The 18,858-nt window shown below is 41.3% G+C and overlaps 1 long non-coding RNA gene across 1 annotated transcript in view; it reads right to left on the bottom strand.

The window, feature by feature from the left end:
* Nucleotides 1-10,894: 10,894 nt before the first annotated feature.
* The window catches only part of LOC125617403, a 10,905-nt gene continuing 2,941 nt past the window's right edge, over nt 10,895-18,858 (bottom strand). The window contains exon 2 of the long non-coding RNA XR_007348384.1: nt 10,895-11,351. This is a non-coding gene — a long non-coding RNA (uncharacterized LOC125617403). The remainder of the gene's footprint in view (nt 11,352-18,858) is intronic.

Genomic DNA, 18,858 nt, shown 5'->3' with positions numbered 1-18,858 from the left:
GGTCATAGGGTCACGTGGACAAACACTGACAGGGGCAGGTCTGCCCCAAGGCACAGTCTAAATCCAAAAGAGTTGGGGGAATCAGCACTTATGGTGCTCCAGGGACCTGGGGGGCAAAAGGGGAGGCAAAAACACATTAGAACTTCTATTATAAAAGCTTTAATCTTACTTCTCCTGATGTGATATTTGTTTTTATAAGCCAAATAACTCTTGTACATATTTGTTAGCTGCATGTTCAAAATTCATAACTTTAAAAGGAGGGCATGTCCGGAACTGTTTGGAAACTCCCTCTCAGAGAGGAAGGAACAACATGCACCCAGCCAGAGGGTGCTTCATGGATGCCAGATCATTCTTGGGCCAATGAAAAAGCCACACAGGCATCCTCAACCAGTTTCCTTGGCCTCTGCTGCCCCCTTGTGGCTAAAATGTGGCAGAGAGAAAGGGCAGTTCCCCCAAGAAAGAGAGAGAATATGAAGTCAGATAAGAAATCTTAAAAATGTTGGGGGCTGGGGATGTGACTTAGTGGTTAAGTTTCTGTGAGCTCAATTCCTGGTGCCAAAAAAAAAGGAAGAAAAATTTAAAGTCAACAGGATAGGGCTGGGGATACAGCTCAGTTGGTAAAGTGCTTGCCTTGCATGCACAAGGCCCTGGGTTCAATCCCCAGCACCACAAAAAAAAAAAAAAAAGAAAGAAAGAAAGAAAAGAAAAGAAACAAACAAACAAACAAAGTCATCAGGCTAGAGGTGAAAAGACCTGAGCAGAATCCTACTTCTCACTGGATAGACCTGGGACATTCTGGCCTGCTGTAGGCCTCTGGTCCTACCTGTGAAATACAAGTAATCTGAGTGTCAATCCCTTATGGTTATTTGATATATATATAGATAGATTACACGGCTTAATGCATGAAATTATTCACTTTTCTGAAGTACTAGCTCAGATTCAGATTCATTCCACAAGAGAACTGACTCACCACAGAGGGCAATACAGGGAACAAGGTCAGCATTTCTGCCCCAAGTCTCCCCTCAAATTAGTCTACCCACATTACCACACTCCCACTGCTCCCCTGAGAACAGGGAGGATGAAGATCTCCCCTCTTCCTGGATAGCCCCAAACACACAACTGCAAAAGGCCCCAGCCAGACCTGGTTCTGCCCTTTCCCCAAACCAAAAGCTTTTCCTCTTCTCCCCTCCCCTTTGGTCCTCACATTCCCCTACTGATAGGCTGTAGGACACAATCTCTACACAAACTTGTTCAGAGAGCATTTATTAACAGCCAGCTGCATGTATCTGGAACAACAACAGAAAGAAAAACAAAGTCCTTTGCCTTGAGCAGTTATGATCTAGTTAACTAACAGGACCCGTGGTAAAGTGGAGAAAATTACACAGCAACATAGATAAGAAATGCAGGCTCCCAGATACACCTAAGACAGGATACACCTAAGATAAGGTACACCTAAGGTAAGCCCAGGTCAGAGGAGCTGGAGAAGCACCCTCAGTTTTCTGGCTCTGACCCTGGGGAAATCGAATTCTCTGGGAATGGGAACAAAGCTGAAAATGTCACCAGGAAAACACCCTTTTGAACCCTGAGAAACAATCCTTTTTAATAACTAGTCCTCTCTTCCAAACCAAATTATACACCTAGCCAACCATGCTGACATCTGGGACCTCCTTGGCCACTACTGTGAAACTAGATACAGACTGGAACTGAACAAAATTGGTTTTAGGCCTAAAGGATGCCATGTAGACCTGTTATTCACCCCAGACTCATTTCCACTTCATTGTAATTATCTTGCTTGGTCTGGTCCCCTTATGACCCAGATTGAAATCAGCTCAAAAAGAAAGGATCAAACAAAAGCAGCCCAGGTGGGACATGGTGCTTTGAACCTGTATAATCCCAGCTACTCAGGAAGTTGAGACAGGAGGATGGTGGGTTCAAGCCAGCATTGGCAAAATAAAGAAAATAAAATAAAAGGGCTGGAAGTGTAGCTCAGTGTTAGAGCACTTGCCTAGCATGCTGAAAACTCTAGGTATGATCCTCATTACGAAAGAAAGAAAGAAAGGTCCTTATCTCCAGAATGAACCTAACCCTCTCCCCAGAAGAAGTCATGAATAATCCTCCTTCTCCTTAAATCCCAACTTTCCCTCCATATTCTTAAAAGGACTCTCTCATCTTTTGTTTGGATGGGAAGCTCATCGGAGAGTTATCTCTAGGCTTCTCTTTATTCTCCAGCCAAAGAATAAACTTTCCTTCATATATAATCAACTCTCAGATTTGTTATTGGTTTCATAACTCAGAGAGTGAGAAAGAACCCAGTGTGGGTCAGAAATTGGAAAAAATGGCTGCTCAGCTCCTGCCCTCTCTGAGAGACCATCTTCCTCTCTACAGAGACACTGACTCTGAAAATTGGAATCAGAGGTTCAAAGGCTGAGTGTAAGGAGGGTAGAGAGGAGAACCCTGCTGAGGACTCTGCCCTGCAGTTTCTGCTGAGAAGAACGCTGTCCTCAGTGAGATGAGAGCTTCCCCACCTCACAGGAAATTCAGCCCTCACCCCTGTGGGCTGGGCGCCAGGGTGAGAGGAAAAAGAAAAATGGAGGGGGGCCAGTGGGAAGCGAGTGCCGCTGAGAAGTTCAGCTACACAATTGTAATGAAGGGGCCAGTGAAGGGGACAGCAAGGAGCCATTACCCTCATACACACACACCCCAGGCATGAAGGGGTGAGAAGCAGAGAAGCCCCCGCAAAAAAGGAAGCCTGACACTGACAGCAGTATGGGTGAAATGCCCACTCCCTCTCCTTCCATGCAGGGCTCCCCCTAGAGCTTCCTATTGGACAAAACCAACAAGAAACTGCCCGCAAGGGGGCCCCAGAGTGATCTGTCCATCAAATGTGAATATGGAGTCAGTTTCCAGGGTCACAAAGCAGAGAGGGGAAGGATGGAGGATGGATGGGGGGAGGGAACAGACAGAGATTATGGAAAACATGAAGGACAAAGTCCAGGCCATGGGGCAACAGGTAGGGCGGTTAATAAGAGAATCCTCATCCTGATCCCTCTCCACCTCAGACACCTTCCCAGGTTACTGCCAGATAATGACCCTCCCTCCATAGAGAAGAAAACACCAATAACCAACTCACTGACAAGGAGAATCCAGGTGCACATGGAAGTGGAAGAGGTAAAACATCAGTCCAGGTGGCTCAGGGGTAGGACAGGATGAAGGGAAGAACTGGGTTCTGTCCACTGATCAGAGCCCTTGATGTTTGCAGACCCAAAGTCACGACCCAGCCCATCCTGACACTTCTGTTCCTCCCCTCTTCCTCCTGCCTCTGCTGCTGGCTGAACCTCCAAGAAACAGGGGCAGTTCCTTGGATGGAAGGGTAGTAGCCTCCCAACAGGAGCTACAACAGCCCTGAGGTGTGGATTCTAGACATACTCACCCCTGGGAGCCTCCAACCACCTCTACCATTCTCCAGGATTGCAGGAAGAATGGCTCCCTGTGTCCACTCAGTTTAGCTTTTGGTGTTTGTTTTAAACCACTTTGTTAGGGAACAAATAACTTCTCCTGCTTTTCGACCAGCAAAAAGCTGCACATACTTCATGTATACAACTAGATGAGTTTGGAGACAAGTATATATCCCAGGAACCATCACCACAATCTATGTCATAAATTATCATTTTCAAATCTTTCCTATGATAAAAGAAAAATTCTAAGGTATTCTAAAGTTAATTACAAAGGTCAGAGCATGGTGAACTGTTCTGGTTTGGATACAAAGTGTCCACCAATGTTGAAGGCTTGGTCCCTAATGCAGCAATGTTCAGAGGGGCTTTTGGGGGGAGTGATTAAATCATAAGGGCTCTGACCTCATCAGTGGATTAATCCATTAATAGCTGAATGGACTACTGAGAGGTGGTGGAGTCTATAGGTGGTGGGACCTAGTTGAAGGAGTGGGTCCTTGGGGGGCATACTCTTGGGTACTACATCTTGTCCCCAGCCTCTTTCTCTCTCTATTTCTCTCTCAGCAGCTTCCTAGGTACCATGAGCTGACAGCTTTCCTGCCGTGACCTTCCACCAGGACATTCTGCCTTGCCCCAGTCCTGGAGCAATGGAAGCAGCCAAACATGGACTGAAATCTTTGGGGTTTTTTTGTTTTTGTTTTTGTTTTTGTTTTTAAGAGAGAGAGAGAGAGTTTTTTTTTTAATATTTATTTTTTAGTTTTCGGCGGACACAACATCTTTGTTTGTATGTGGTGCTGAGGATCGAACCCGGGCCGCACGCATGCCAGGCGAGCGCGCTACCGCTTGAGCCACATCCCCAGCCCCTGGACTGAAATCTGAAACTTTGAGCCCAAAATAAATCTTTCCTTCTCTAAGTTGTTTTTATCAGATATTTGTCACAGCAATAAAAAGCCAATACAAGGAAGGAAGGGGGGGAGTTAAAAGTTAAGCTAAGACTGAAACCAACAAAAGACTGTTCCACATTCCTAAATATATGTTAGAACTCACTTAAAACCCCTGGAGACTGACCATTAGGTGCCAACACCTCCTGCTTAAGTATAAGCCTCCCTTGGGGAATGAAAATGACTAAATGATATTGTTCTATTGTGTGTATGTACAGATATGTAACAATGAATCCCACTATTATATACAATTATAATGCACCAATTAAAAAAAAAAAGTTCAACCCTTCCTAAAAGCTATTAACCCCGACCAATCCAGAAGCAACAAATAACTTCTGCTTTGTCCTCCTGTTCCAAAACCTTCCCTTCACATTTTCCTTTTCTTTCACCTAAACGCAGTGTAGGTTCATTGTGAATAATTTATGCTTTCCTTCTCCAAATTTTCATTATAAAAATGTTCTTCACTCTCAGGTCCCGAGAACATGTTCCAAGTTCTTTCTAGCCTTGCTGCGGGGAATTGTAGAAATTGTCCCAGGACTTGTTTCTTTTCTTGCTAGCACCGATTGGGTTATTTGTTCATTTGTTTGTTTTATTTTGTTTTGTTTTGTAGTACTGGGAATTGAACCTAGGGGTACTCTACCACTGAGCTACACCCCTATCCCTACATCCCTTTAACTTTATTAATTTTTTATTTTGAGACAGTCTCACTACATTGCCCAGGCTGGCCTCAAACTTGTGAGGCCAGCCTGGGCAAGACTCCCAATTTGGAATTCCAGTTGTGTGCAACCACGCCTGGCTCTTGCTAGCACTTACCAGTTCAATAAGCCTTTTTATTTCAACGAACTCTCAGTCTCAAGAGTTTAAGTTTAATGCCCTCAGCCCTTTGTTTAGTGTGTGTGTGTCAAGAACTGACTTTTGCCATAATGTGCCTCTTGGCAACTTTTAAGTGTACAATGCACTATTATTAACTATAGGCATTCTGTGAACAATAGAGGTAGATTTTCTTTTTAAAGAAATTCTATACAAAAAATAAAAGGGAAAAAATGCAACAAGGACTCCTGAAGAGTTTTCAGTGCACAGGGCTCTGAGCTCTCTGCCCTGCATCTGAAAGCCAGTGGCCTGGCTGTCCAGCACTATGGCTGTCTGGGATTGGCCTCAAGCCACTGGACTCAGTCCTCCTTTTCCAAATCTTTCACTGTGGTGAACTTAGGGCCTTCCCATGGCTCCAAATCATGCAGCCTTTCATTCTGCAGTTGCCCCCCTTCTCCCTGTGAACTTCCCACGCCACCCGCCTGCTCACAGAAGGTCAGGGCCTCACCCCTGTCTCCAGCTCTCCCCTTACCTGTCTGCCCTGACCTGCCCCCACCTGTGCATTCCCATGCATTGCTCCCGCCCCTCACTACTCTTACTGGTTAGGGGGGTTCTTCTGCTGTCAGAAGAATCAGATTAAAGGCACAGGCAACAAGAGCAAGACCCTTTATTGGGACTGGAACATAAGGGAGACACAGCACTGACCAAGTGAGTGTCAAGCTGGCTCCCAGGACAAAAAGAGAGAGCTAGTTTTATTCATGTGAAAAGGTGATGGGGTGGCCTCGAAATTAGAAATAATTGGCTTTAAGTAGATTTTTAAAGATGTTTTTCTTCTCCTGGGCCAGTGCTTTGACCTTGAGGAAGTGGTAGCCATCTCCCATAGTGATGCTGAGTCCTGCATAAACATCTTTGCCCAGGATGAGGATGAGTTGCTGCTGCTGTTAAGAGAACTCACAGATGGGGAGTGGAAGGAAACACCAACCATGTCAGTAACAAGCTACGGGTCCTGGAAATATGTCATTTCAGTGACTTCTCAGCAGTTTTATCCTACATGTTTTTTTGTCCTTAGAGACCCATAACCCAGGCATCCTGGCTTTAATGGCACCCAGTTTCTGAGGCCAATGAGACTGAGAGGGAGCAAGTGAGGGGCCAGAGGAAAACAGAGCTAACGTGCCATGAGTTCAAGTTCCTCAAGTGCATTAATCCTTTTCAGGGGACAGGGGCTGACTGTCTCTTTCCCCCTAAAGCCTTTACTCTCTTAATGTTAAGGGGTGCTGTTTTTCATGGGGGGTTCCTGGATAGCTCACTGCCACCCACAGAAGCTAGCCTCTGTGGACAAGAAGCATCCTGTTTCCCTTTGACCAGCACTATCCCCACCCCTAGTGATCTTGCTCAGTTCTGCTCAGTCCTTCCTGCTCTGCTCACTGCCATTGGGTGTCAAATAGGGAACCCAAAGAGATCCCAAAAAAACCTCTAGTACATAGCTAGTACACAAAAAGAAAGAATGGGGTGGGTGGGATGGATGAAACACAGAGGAAAGGGGATGGTATGTGAGGTAGCGCTCAAATGGCCCAGGGACAGCTGTGCTAAAAGTGACATCATCTTGACAACCTCTGCCCATTCCAAAGATGCCTTTGAGGAAGAAGGGGCGGGGTCTCTCTGACACCCCTACATCCTCTAAGGAAGGGTCAGTAGCCCAGACATAAGTGGTCTCTGTGGCAAAGGCTTATTCATCTAAAACAAAGAGCAACTGGCAAGCCTCCTGTCTCAGCCTCCTGAGCCACTGGGATTAGAGGCATGCACCACCGTGCCCAGCCCTTTTTACTTTTTGAAACAGGTTCTCATTAAGTTGCTAAGGCTGGCCTTGAATCGGTGAACATCCTGCCTCAGCCTCCTGAGTTGCTGGGATTATAGGCATGTACCACCGCACCCAGTTTGGACTTTATTTTTAAATTCAGTTTTGCCACCAACCCAGTAACTTACTTGGTTCTACATAAATGCACAGAAGATGGTGTTCTCAGCAAGCTCTCAACCATAGTCACCTGTTGGAGAATACAGTACAGGTATAGTGCACACCTGAAATCCCAGTGATCAGGAAGGCTTCTCAGTGGTAGACTGTCCCTGGGTTCAATCCCTAGGGAAGGAAGGAAGGGAGGGGAGGAGAGGAGAGGGGAAGAGAGGAAGGAGATGGTAGCTCAAGTGGTAGAGCACGTTCCTAGAATGTACCAGACCCTGGGATCGATCCCATTACTAAGGAAGAAATATTTTTTTAATTAAACAGAGGAAAAGAAAAAAGACATGCTGGCATAAGCTGGGGGACAACATCTGGGAAACATTTAGGAGAGGAAGAACTGTGGAAGGGCCAGAGATGAGAAGGAAGAAAGAATCTCAGGCCCTGCCATGGCCTGGGTAATTGTCCCCAAAAAGGTTCATATGTTAAAGGGTTTGTCCCCAGCATGGCAGTATTAGGAGGTAGGGCCTAGTGGGAGGTTCCCAGGTCACTACAGGCATATCTTTGGAAGGAGATTGTGAGACCTCAGATTCTTCCTATTTCTTTTTCGCTCCTAGCTGAGGAACTAAGTGATTTTCTTCTGCGTTATACTTCTGCCACAGGCCCAAACCAATGGAGTCAATCAATCATGAACTGAAACCCATGAAACAAACCCACGCTTCAAAACCATGCAGCAAAATAAAACTTCCCTCTGTATAAGTTTATTATCTCAGGTATTTTAGCACAGTAAAGAAAAGCTGAATAATATAGGCCCTGACAGGTGGGCTAGAGAGAACAGAGGACCTAGGGAGTAGGGGGCATTGCAGAAGAGACTCAGGCAAAGCCTAGAAGGGATGAATTACCATCTTGGCGATTTCTTATGTCCTACATCAGAAGAATCAGATAAAGACACAACTGCAAGGAGAATGAGACTCTTTATTGGGACTTCTGCTTGAAACAGAAGGGAGACACAGCACTGACCAAGAGAGTGTCAAGCTGGTTGCTTGAACAAACAAGAGAGCTAGTTTTTATTTCCATGTAAGGATTACAAAGGTGGGCTGGAGTCTAGAAATTTTAATTGGCTTTGGGTACATTTTCTAAGGTATTTTCTTTGTGGGTCCTGTGTGAGCACTTCAACCTTGAGGGAGGAGCAGTCTATTGGTCAGCCTAGTACCAAATATTCCATCTCCCATATTGATGTTGCATCCTGCATAAACATCTGTGCCCTGTGATAAGGATAAGCTACTGCAGCTGTTAAGGGAACAAATACTTGTGAAGTGGAAGAGAACACAAATCATGTAACAAGTTAAGAGTCCTGGGAATTTGCAGTTTCCATGACACCTCAACAGCTTTATCCAGAACTATTTATCCTTAGAGAGTCAGAGTGAGGGTATCCTGACTTTAATGATACACCTGGTTTCTGAGATCAATAAGACTGTTTGAGAGTGCAGCGAGTGAGAAGATAGGGAAAGAATCTTAATAAATAGCAAGCCCTGAGTTAAGATGGGACATCAAGGAAAAGTACACTCCATAATTTTAACAGCTAATAAGCTATGAATTGAGGTCTCTGGAGTACATTCCCCCTTTTCCGGTGGGGGTGGAGGGACAGACTGACTGTCCTATTCTTTGCTCAGAGTTTTTATTCCCTTAATCTTAAGAGAACACTGCTTGGGGGTGTTCGGGGGAGGTCCCTGACTGTCTCAGATGGAGCCCTGTCCTGTCTGGGCCCCATGGCTTAAATCTAGATGTTCATGGTAGGATGAGGAGTCAGCTTGGGGATTATGATGAAGGCAGAGGTGACCAGATTAGCTGGCAAATGGAGTGTTACCTAGGTTTCCAGCCTAAGTAATAGGATAATGACTTTGCCGAGGGGAGGTAAGAAGAGGGAGATGTTGGAGCAGGGAATCAGAGTTTAAATTTGGATGCATTTCTGGGAACACTCCGCTGGGGAGTTAAGGAAGCGAAACATATGGGTCTGAGGTCTAAGGAGAGGTCTGAGCTAAAGACCTACATTGTGTAGCTATAGCTTTTTCCCAGAGCTTCCAGAGGGGTGTTCACAAAACTTCCCTTCACACCCCATTTGTATCTGTCTGTCTTTCCCACCTTTATTAGGAACTTCTGAGGGAAGGGGCTTGGAGGCAAAATATCCTTCCTAGAAGACAGATTTTCCTTCTACCTAAAGCTGGGCCAAGTTCAGAGACCCCATGAGGAAGACAGGCCAGGGGAGGGAAGCCCTGGATCCATAACTGTGCCCAGCTAGAGACCTGGGGCCATGAGAGGTGCTCCCAAACTCATCACTAATACAGGCCAGGGGTTGGAGATCTGACCTCCTCTGGTGATAACCAAACACTGGGGGAGAATGGACTATGAGTAGATCACAGAAACCCAGTCAGGTGACCACTGAACATTGCACCATCTCAGACTGCCACCATGGCACACCATACCCTGATCCCACACCCAAACCATTCATCTCAGGATCCTCTAACCCCTCGGAATCTGCTCCATCAGCTACCCCTGGACATCAGCTCCTGGGCAGGTTCTGAAGCCCCAGACAACCACCTGCCGCCCCACCACAGTGTCACACCTTGTCCTTATTACCTCTCTACCTCCAATCCTCCCATCTTCTAGTCCTCCCAATCCCCATGCCCACAAAGCCCTTGAGTCCCAGCTGCACCTGCCTAAGGGCTTCTTCCTGATAAGGAGAAAACATTATGATTTCACCGAAAACACATCCAACAAGCCTCTATCTTCAGTAAGTATTTGGTAAAATTTGGCAAGAGAGGCAGAAAAACAGAGAAACTGTGCAGATTCACATGCCCTTTGGATCTCTGGGGCTTGGAGCTTGGGGACAATTACTAAAGGCCAAGAAGTTGTTTCACTAATTTTATTTATCTATCAATCAGAATGAATTTCTTATGCTTATAAAATTTTTATACATTTTGATTGTTTCCTTAATTCAAGACCCCCAGCCCATGATTGTTCTTCTGTTTAAAAAAAAAAAGGCAGATAATTCATTTGTGAAGTCTTTAATTTTTTTCTATTTATGTGATTGTTTCTAAATTTAAAATGGAGGATTGTCATAATCGATGATCCTGTGTATCCAGTAAAAATTTTAAAGTCTATTTTCAGGATTAATTGCCAGTCTTCCTGGCAAAGAGATGGCCCAGAAAGCTCCCCAGCGCATGGTCTCCTGGGACAGTAGCTGACACCATTTTACAACCCCTAATAGAAAAACAGAGCTGGGCAATGGTCATCAACAACTGTCAACTAAAATTATACACTTCCTGATGAAAAAACACAACACTACTTATGACATATCCTGTCATAAAATAGACCCTGAGTCATTTCAAGTCTTTAAAATCTAACAGAAAGAACAGGGAGGCAGAGGAGCATGATAAATGATAATGGATGCAATTAGCAAAATTTAGAATGTGGAAAATCCTATAAGAAATACGACATTTCTTCAACAAATATATGTGGGGGGATTAAGAGAGACTTAAGCTCCAAGCTCTAATTTTCCGGGGGGAAATGGCCAGCATCTCATTGAGGGGGTTCTTCTGCCCAGAGGATTCCAAGCCACCTTAAATCTTAATATGTCAAGTAATTAACAAATAATAAAACACAAACACTCAGAAATATATTTACAAACAGCGAAGTCCCTGATAGATCTAGTCCACATGAGTTCTTGAAGTAGACAAAGAGAAAATGGCTCTGGTGGTTTATTTAAGGGGGTACATCAAAGGCAGGGATAAGTTTTCAAGGGTGAGTCTTGCTTCAGTGATGTCTTGCAGTCAGCAGGTTGATTGACATCTCGGCAAGTCACACTCATCTCAGGTGTTGTGTAGAATCTTAGGCAGAGCTTGAAGGGGAAGTTCACCTGCTTCAGGCAGTCAATGCCTATGGGGGTTGCTCAGGAAGGTCCCAGGGCCAGACTTATCTCCTCAGGAGGATACTAGCAACATAGTCCACACACAGCCCACAGATGGCTAATCACTAGGAAAACACCAAATTCCAAAAGAGGACATCCTATAAAGTGTTTGACCAGTACTCCTCTAAATTATCAAGGTCAGAAAAATCAAGGAAACTTTGTAAAACTGTCACAGGCAAGAAGAATCCAAAGACACTGGACAAATATATATAATGTGGTACCTTGGATGAATCCTGGAACAGATAAAGGACATTAGGTAAAGACTAAGACAATCCAAATAAAATATTGACTTTAATGATAATTATCAACATTGATTTATTAAGTATAGCAAATATACCAAATTCATGTGAGATGTTAGTAACAGGGGACACTGGACGCAGAGTACACAGAAACACTGTATTATCTTCTCATTTTTTTCTACAAATTGAAAACTATTCTAAAAAATAAAATATATTTAAAAGAAGAGAGACAGAGCTCAGTGACTCAAAAAGCTAAGGCAGGAGATCATAAGTTTGAGGCCAGCCCCAGCAACTTATGAGACCCTGTATCAAAATTTTTTAAAAAGTAAATATTTTAAAAAGGACTGGGGATGTAGCTCAGTGTTAAAGCGTCCCTGGATTCAATCCCCAGTACCAAAAGAAAAAAAGAACAGAGACTCAAGAGACATATCAGCTTAATACAATGTATGATTCTTTCTTTGATCCTGATTCAAACAAACAGTGGTGTATGTGTATATGTATGTCTATTAGACAATGTGGGAAATTTGAACTTTGCTTATTTTGAGATAAGAAGGAATTATTGCAAATTCTAGGAGCAATAATAATATTGTGGTTGTATTTATAAAGAGTTCTTACGTTGTTGTTGTTGTTGTTTTGTTTTGGGTACTGGGGATTGAACTCAGGGGCATATGACCACTGAGCCACATCCCAAGCCCTACTTCTAATTTAGAGACAGGGTCTCACTGAGTTGCTTAGCACCTCACTTTTTGCTGAGGCTGGCTTTGAACTCATCAGCCTCCTGTCTCAGTTTCATGAGCCACTGGGATTATAGACATATGCCACCACACCCCTCTGACTCCTTACCTTTTAGAGATACTGAAATACTAACATTAGAAATGATATGTCTAGGGGCTGGGCACTGTGGCGCAGGCCTGTAATCCCAGCAGCTCAGGAAGCTGAGGCAGGAGGATCAAAAAGGCAGTCTCAGCAATGGCAATGCAGTAAGCAACTCAGTGAGACCCTGTCTCTAAATAAAATACAAAATATGGCTGGGGATGTGGCTCAGTGGTCAAGTGCCCCTGAGTTCAATTCCCAATAGCAAAACCAGAAAAAAAAAAGAAATGAAATATCTAGAATTTGTTCTAATAATCTAGGATGGAGTGTGAGAGTAGAGATGGAACCAGAGGGGGCTGGGGATGTGGCTCAAGCCTGGGTTCGATCCTCAGCACCACATACAAATAAAGATATTGTGTCTGCCGAAAACTAAAAAAAATAAAATTAAAATTCTCCCCCCCCCCTCTCCTTAAAAAAAAAAAGAGAGAGAGAGAGATGGAACCAGAGTATTCCTGAAATAATAATTTATTACATCTGGATGATGGGTATGTGAGAGTTCTTTGTTTAATTGTCTCAGCTTATGTGTATGTTTGAGTTTTCTGTGATAAAATTTTTAAAAGCCTCATATGCTCTCCTGCCATATATCTTTCCTCAACTCTCCATAACAAAATTCTTGAAGATATTTCAAAACATAAAATGTCTGTACACCTATCCTCTTACAGATTTATTGAGGCACAATTTATATCTCACAAAATTTAACCATTTTAAGTACACAATTCAATGAATTTAGTATATTCATAGTGTTGTGAAACTATCACCATAACCTAATTTTAGATTATATCACCTCCAAAAGAAACCTTACGTTGGAGCAGGGAGTATAGCTCAGTGATAGAACACTTATCTAAGATGCATGAGGCCCTGAATTCCATGTTCCATACCAAGCACTGAAAAAGAAGGAAAAACCTTGTGCTCATTTGCACTCATGCCCCATTCCAACCCCCATAGCTAGGCAATAGTTAATCTTTCTGTCTTTGTAGTTTTGTCTATTATGATCATTTAGTGTAAATGGAATCATACAATATGTGATCTTTTTACTCAGAACTCTTTCACTTGGCATGTTTTTTAGGCACATTTACATATCAGTACCTCATTCCTTTTTATTGCTAGTTTCATTGTATGGATGTACCATATGCTGTTCACCAGTTCACCAACTGATGGATATTTGGGCTGTTTCCATTTTATGGATGTTGTAAATAATACTGCAATGAACATTATTATACATGTACCTATGTGGACATATACTTTCATTTTTCTTGGACAATATGGAATTTGTGGGCCTTGTGGGAAATCTACAACGAACATTTTAAGGATTTGCGAAGCTGGTTTTCAGTTCCAGGACAAGATGGGATAAATGCACTTCTGATTCTTCCTAATAAATGCAACCACAATCCTGAATTTTATATATAAAACAAATAAAATAAAATTGAGATGAGAAAACAGACTGGCTAAGAATCTCAAGCTCCAAAGAATATGATGGTGAGGGGCTGGGGATGTGGCTCAAGTGGTAGCGCGCTCGCCTGGCATGCATGAGGCCCAGGTTCGATCCTCAGCACCACATACAAAAAGATGTTGTGTCCGCTGAAAACTAAAAAATAAATATTAAAAAATCTCTCTCAAAAAAAATTTAAAAAGAATATGATGGTGAGTTTTCTGAGTTTTGTTTTTACCTCACATATATGGAACTGGGTACTGGAAAAGCCAGCAACCAGGAAATTTCAACAGGCACAGGAAAAAAAAGAAAAAGAAAAAAAAACTTTAACCAAATAATCAAGAAACAGACATCCTGACAATATAGAAAACTTGTAGAAAATTGCTGTCTACCTGAGGTAAACACCATAGTGGTAGGGGAGATCTTCACCTCACCTTCCAGGAAGGCTGAATGGGAAGTTTAGACATGACAATTTAGATGTTGACCCTCACCCAGCTGAAGTACCCCTCCCCACTGCTGGCATGGCATCAGAGAAGACCAAGTGGAAAGCCAGGATTATCAGCCCTGCCTGATGGCACCAGACTTCTCTCCATCATGTTTCTAGGGACTAATTGGGAAGCTGAAATAAGGGACCTTACACTTTCTCAGTCAATGTATGTCAGCAGAAGCCTACCCCTCCTGACTGCAATGCATCAGAACTCTCTTTCCTACACTGGCACGATGTCAGAAGACACCTGCTAAAACAGTTTTAAGTAGATCCAGAGTCTCATAATATCCAAAATGTCCAGGACACAAGTGAAACTCATTTATCATACCAAGAATAAGAAAGATCTCAAATAAAATAGGAAACAACAATTGACCTAAAATTCAAGATGACCTAAAAGATGAAATTATCTGATACATTTAAAGCCGACAGGTACTTTGAGGAGAGAGGGGAGATTGAACTCAGGGTCACTTAACCACTGAGCCACATCCCCAGCCCGTTTTAAATTTTTTATTTTGAGACAGGGTCTCTCTACATTGCTGAGACTGTCTTTGAACTCATGATCCTCCTGCTCTAGCCTCCAGCTGCTGGGACTACAGGCATTCACATCCAGGCTCGGCACAGACTAGTATTTTAAAGCAAGTATTAAAAGTGCTTCTCCAAGAATGGTGGCATATGCCTGTAAACCCCGCTTCTCTTGAGGCTAAGGCAGGAAGATTGCAAGTTCAAGCCCAACCTGGGCAATTTAGCAAGATCCTATCTCAAAATAAAAAATAAAAAAGGGCTGAGGATGTAGCTCCATGGTGAAGTGTCCCTGGATTCAAGCCCCAGTACAAGAAAGGAAGGAAGGAAAGAGAGAAAAGAAAAATACTTCAATAAAGCCAGGTTAAGTGGCCCATGCCTATAATCCAGATACTCAGGAGGCTGAGGCAGGAGGATCATAAGTTCCAGGTAGCCTTCACAATTTAGAAGCCCTGTCTCAAAATAAAAACAAAAAGGGCTGCATCTGGATTTAGTAGTAGAATACTCCTGAGTTCAATCCCCAGTACCAGAAAGAAAAAATAAAATAAAATGCCTCAACAAGTACTTATAAACTCTCTTTAAATGAAAAACATAAATAATATTGGCAAAGAAATAAGATATAAAGGATAACTAAATAGAAATTTTAGAACTTAAAAATTCAGTAATCAAAATTAAAAACTCAGCAGAATGGAAAGTATAAAGGAAAAATAAAGTGAACTTAAAGATGGAAGGTATACAGGGCTAGGGTTGTGGCTCAGTGGTAGAGCGTTTACCTGGCACCTGTGAATGTTCTATCCTCAGCACCACATAAAAATAAATAAATAAAATAAACTATTTTTAAAATGGAAGATATAAATTAATCTGGACTGAAAGAGAGAAAATAGACTGAAAAAATGAACAGAGGTTCAGAGATTTGTTGGACTAACAAAAAAGTAAACATTCACATCATAAGAATCTCAGAAGGAACTGGACACAGTGGTTAGATACCTGTAATCTCAGCTATTCTGGAGTCTGAGGCAGGAGGGTTCAAAGTTGAAGCCAACTTAGACAACTTAGTAAAAACCCATCTCAAAACAATTTTTTTTAAAAAAAAAGTCGGGGGCACGCTCAGTGGTAAAGTGCTTGCTTAGCATTTGCAAGGTGCAGGGTTCAACTCCCGGTACCGCAAAAAAAAAAAAAAAAAAAAATCACTGAAGGAGAAGAAAATAATGGAACTCTTGTTCCATTAAAATAAATAATGGCTGAAAAGCTCCAAGATTAGATAAAAGGTAAGAGTTGGGGATATAGCTCAGTGGCAGAATACCTTGTCTAGCACAAATGAGGCCCTGAGTTCAATCTCCCTTCTGAAAAACAAAACAAAACCAAATTAGGCAAAAGATATAAACCTATGGATTTAAGTGGTGGAGACCCTGACAAGCTAAATTTTATGTGTTTATTGGTCATTTGTATATCTTTTGGGGGAAATGCCTATTCAAATCTCATGCCTTTTTTTTTTGTTTTGTTTTTTGTTTGTTTGTTTGTTTGTTTGTTTTTGAGACAGGGCCTTGCTAAGTTGCTGAGGCTGGCTTTGAATTTACAATCCTCCTGCCTCAGCCTCCAGAACCACTGGAAACAGGTTTTTGCCACTGCACCTAGCTTCTTGCCCATTTTTAAATGATCATTATTGAGTTATAAGAGTTCTTGTTATATTCTGGATAAAAGTCCCTTAGCCAATATATGATTTGTTTCCCATTTTGTTGTTTATCTTTTCGTTTTCTTTATGGTGCCTTTCAGAGCATCAAAGTTTCCAATATTAAAAAAAAATGTATTTTTAAAATTGTATTTATTTGTTTGCTTGTTTATTTATTTTTACTGGAGATTAAACCCAGGGACACTGAATTAGATCCCCAATTGTTTTTATTTTTTATTTTGAGACAGAGTCTCACTAAATTGCCCAAGGTGACCTCGAACTTGTGATCCTCCTGCCTTAGCCTCCAGAGCCACTGGGATTATAAGTGTATGCCACTGAGCCCAAAGTTTCTAAGTTCAATGAAACCCAATTATAAATATTCTATTTGATTGCTGTACATTTTCTATCATGTGCAAGAAATCATTTTCGTAATAACCCAAGATCATGAATATTTACTCTCAGACTTTCTTCTAATAGTTTTATAGTTTTAGCTCCTTCATTTAGGTTTATGGTCAACTTTGAGTTAATTTTTATATATGGTATGAGGTTAGAGTCCAAATTCATTCTTTTGCATGTGGAGACACAACAGTTCCAGTACTATTTGTTGAAAAGACTTCACCACCTTGAGATACCTGGGTACCTTTTTAAAAATTAATTAGTCATAAATCAATTCTGTTGCATTTATCTATGTGTCTAACCTACCAATATCATGCTGATTTCCATAGTCTTATAGTAACTTTCAAAATTGAGAAGTGCAAGTTTTCTGTTGTTCTTTTTAAAACTGTTTGGCTATTCTAGATCCTTAACATTTTCATATGAACTTTGTTATCAACTTGCCAATTTCTGAAAAAAAAAATTAAATCAGCTGGACTTTTGATAGGAAACACATTGAATCTTTAGATCAATTTGTTTAGTATTAATAATAGTAATAATAGTAAGTCCTCTTACCTAGGAAAATGGAATGCTCATTATTTCAGTATTTTAATTATTTTCAGCAATGTTGTATAGTATTCAGTGAATGAATCCTGCCATCTTCTATTAAATTTATTCCAGAGAAATTTATTCTTTTGATAATATTGGAATGGAATTGTTTTCTTAGTTTCTTGGTTTTTACTGCTGTTTTTTGTACTGGACACTTTACCACTAAACTACATTCCCAGCCCTTTATATTTTTTATTTTGAGACAGAGTCTCACTAAGTTGATTAGGGTCTCACTAAATTACTGAGGCTGGCCTCAAACTTGCAATCCTGCCTCATCCTTTCGAGTCCCTTGGATTATAGGTATAAGCCACCATGACTGGCCTTAATTTCATTGTTAAATTGCTAGAACATGGAAATATACTTGGACTTTGAGTATTGATGTTGTATCCTGAGAACTTGCTAGACTTTTTCATTAGTACTAAGAGTATTTGGAGGGATTTGTTAGAATTTTCTGCATGTAATATCATGTCATGTGCAAAGAAATATAGTTTTACTTCTTCCATAGCCTTCCTTTTCATTTTCTCCATTCCAATCTGAATGCTTACACTGTCTGGTGTACACTCCCCTACAATATTAAAGAGATCTTTGTTCCCAAGTATAGGGGTAAAACATTTGGTCTTTCACCTTTAGGTATGTGATATTAATATTTTCATAAACACACTTTCCCAAGTTGAGTAAGTTCCCTTCTATTTGTAATTTTTCAGGTTTTTATCATGAACAGGTATTGGGTTTTATCAAATGCTTTTTCTGTAATTACTGAGATGATTATGTTATTTTTGTCCTTTATTCTAACAAATTTGGTATATTACTTGATTATTGGATGTTAATTACTAATTCGATATATTTACTTCTTTTTTATTAGTTGTTCATGATAATACAATGATCTTGACATATTATACATTTGAATCAAATGGGGTATAATTTCTCATTTTTCTAAGTGTACAGGTTGCAGAAACACATTGGTTATACAGCCACGTACATACATACAGCAATACTAGTGTCTATTTTATTCTGATGCCCTTCCTATCCCCCTTTCCCCTCCCCTCCCCTACAATATATTTACTTCTTATAGGTCTATTCAGATTTTCTTTTTTCCCCTTGAGTCAATGTTAGCAACATGTGTTATTCTAGGAAATTGTCTATTACATCACTTCTAATATGTTAACAAATAATAGTTGATGATTTTCTCATGTTACATCAGTATTGATGTCCCCCCTTTCATTCCTGATTTTAGTAATTTATGTCTTCTCTTTTTATTCATCAAGCTAACTAAGGAATTATCAAAATTGTTAACCTTGACAAAAAGACAGCTTTGGGACTCATTAATTTTCTCTATTATTTTTTATTTTCTCTTTTATTTATTTTCACTTTAATACTTATTATTTCCTTCCCATGGTTTGCTTTGGGTTTACTATGTGTTCTTTTTCCAGTTGTGTGTGTGTGTGTGTGTGTGTGTAGGTATGTTTCTTTAGACTCACTTTGCCTTTCATGATGTTGACATTTAAAAGAATACAGGTCAGAAAGGAGACCAACAGAGTAGAGA

Source organism: Marmota marmota, unplaced genomic scaffold (genome assembly GCF_001458135.2).
Source record: "Marmota marmota marmota unplaced genomic scaffold, marMar, whole genome shotgun sequence".
Classification (NCBI taxonomy): Eukaryota; Metazoa; Chordata; class Mammalia; order Rodentia; family Sciuridae; genus Marmota; species Marmota marmota.
Note: the sequence above shows the minus strand (reverse complement) of the source record. Positions and strands in the feature narration are given on the sequence as shown.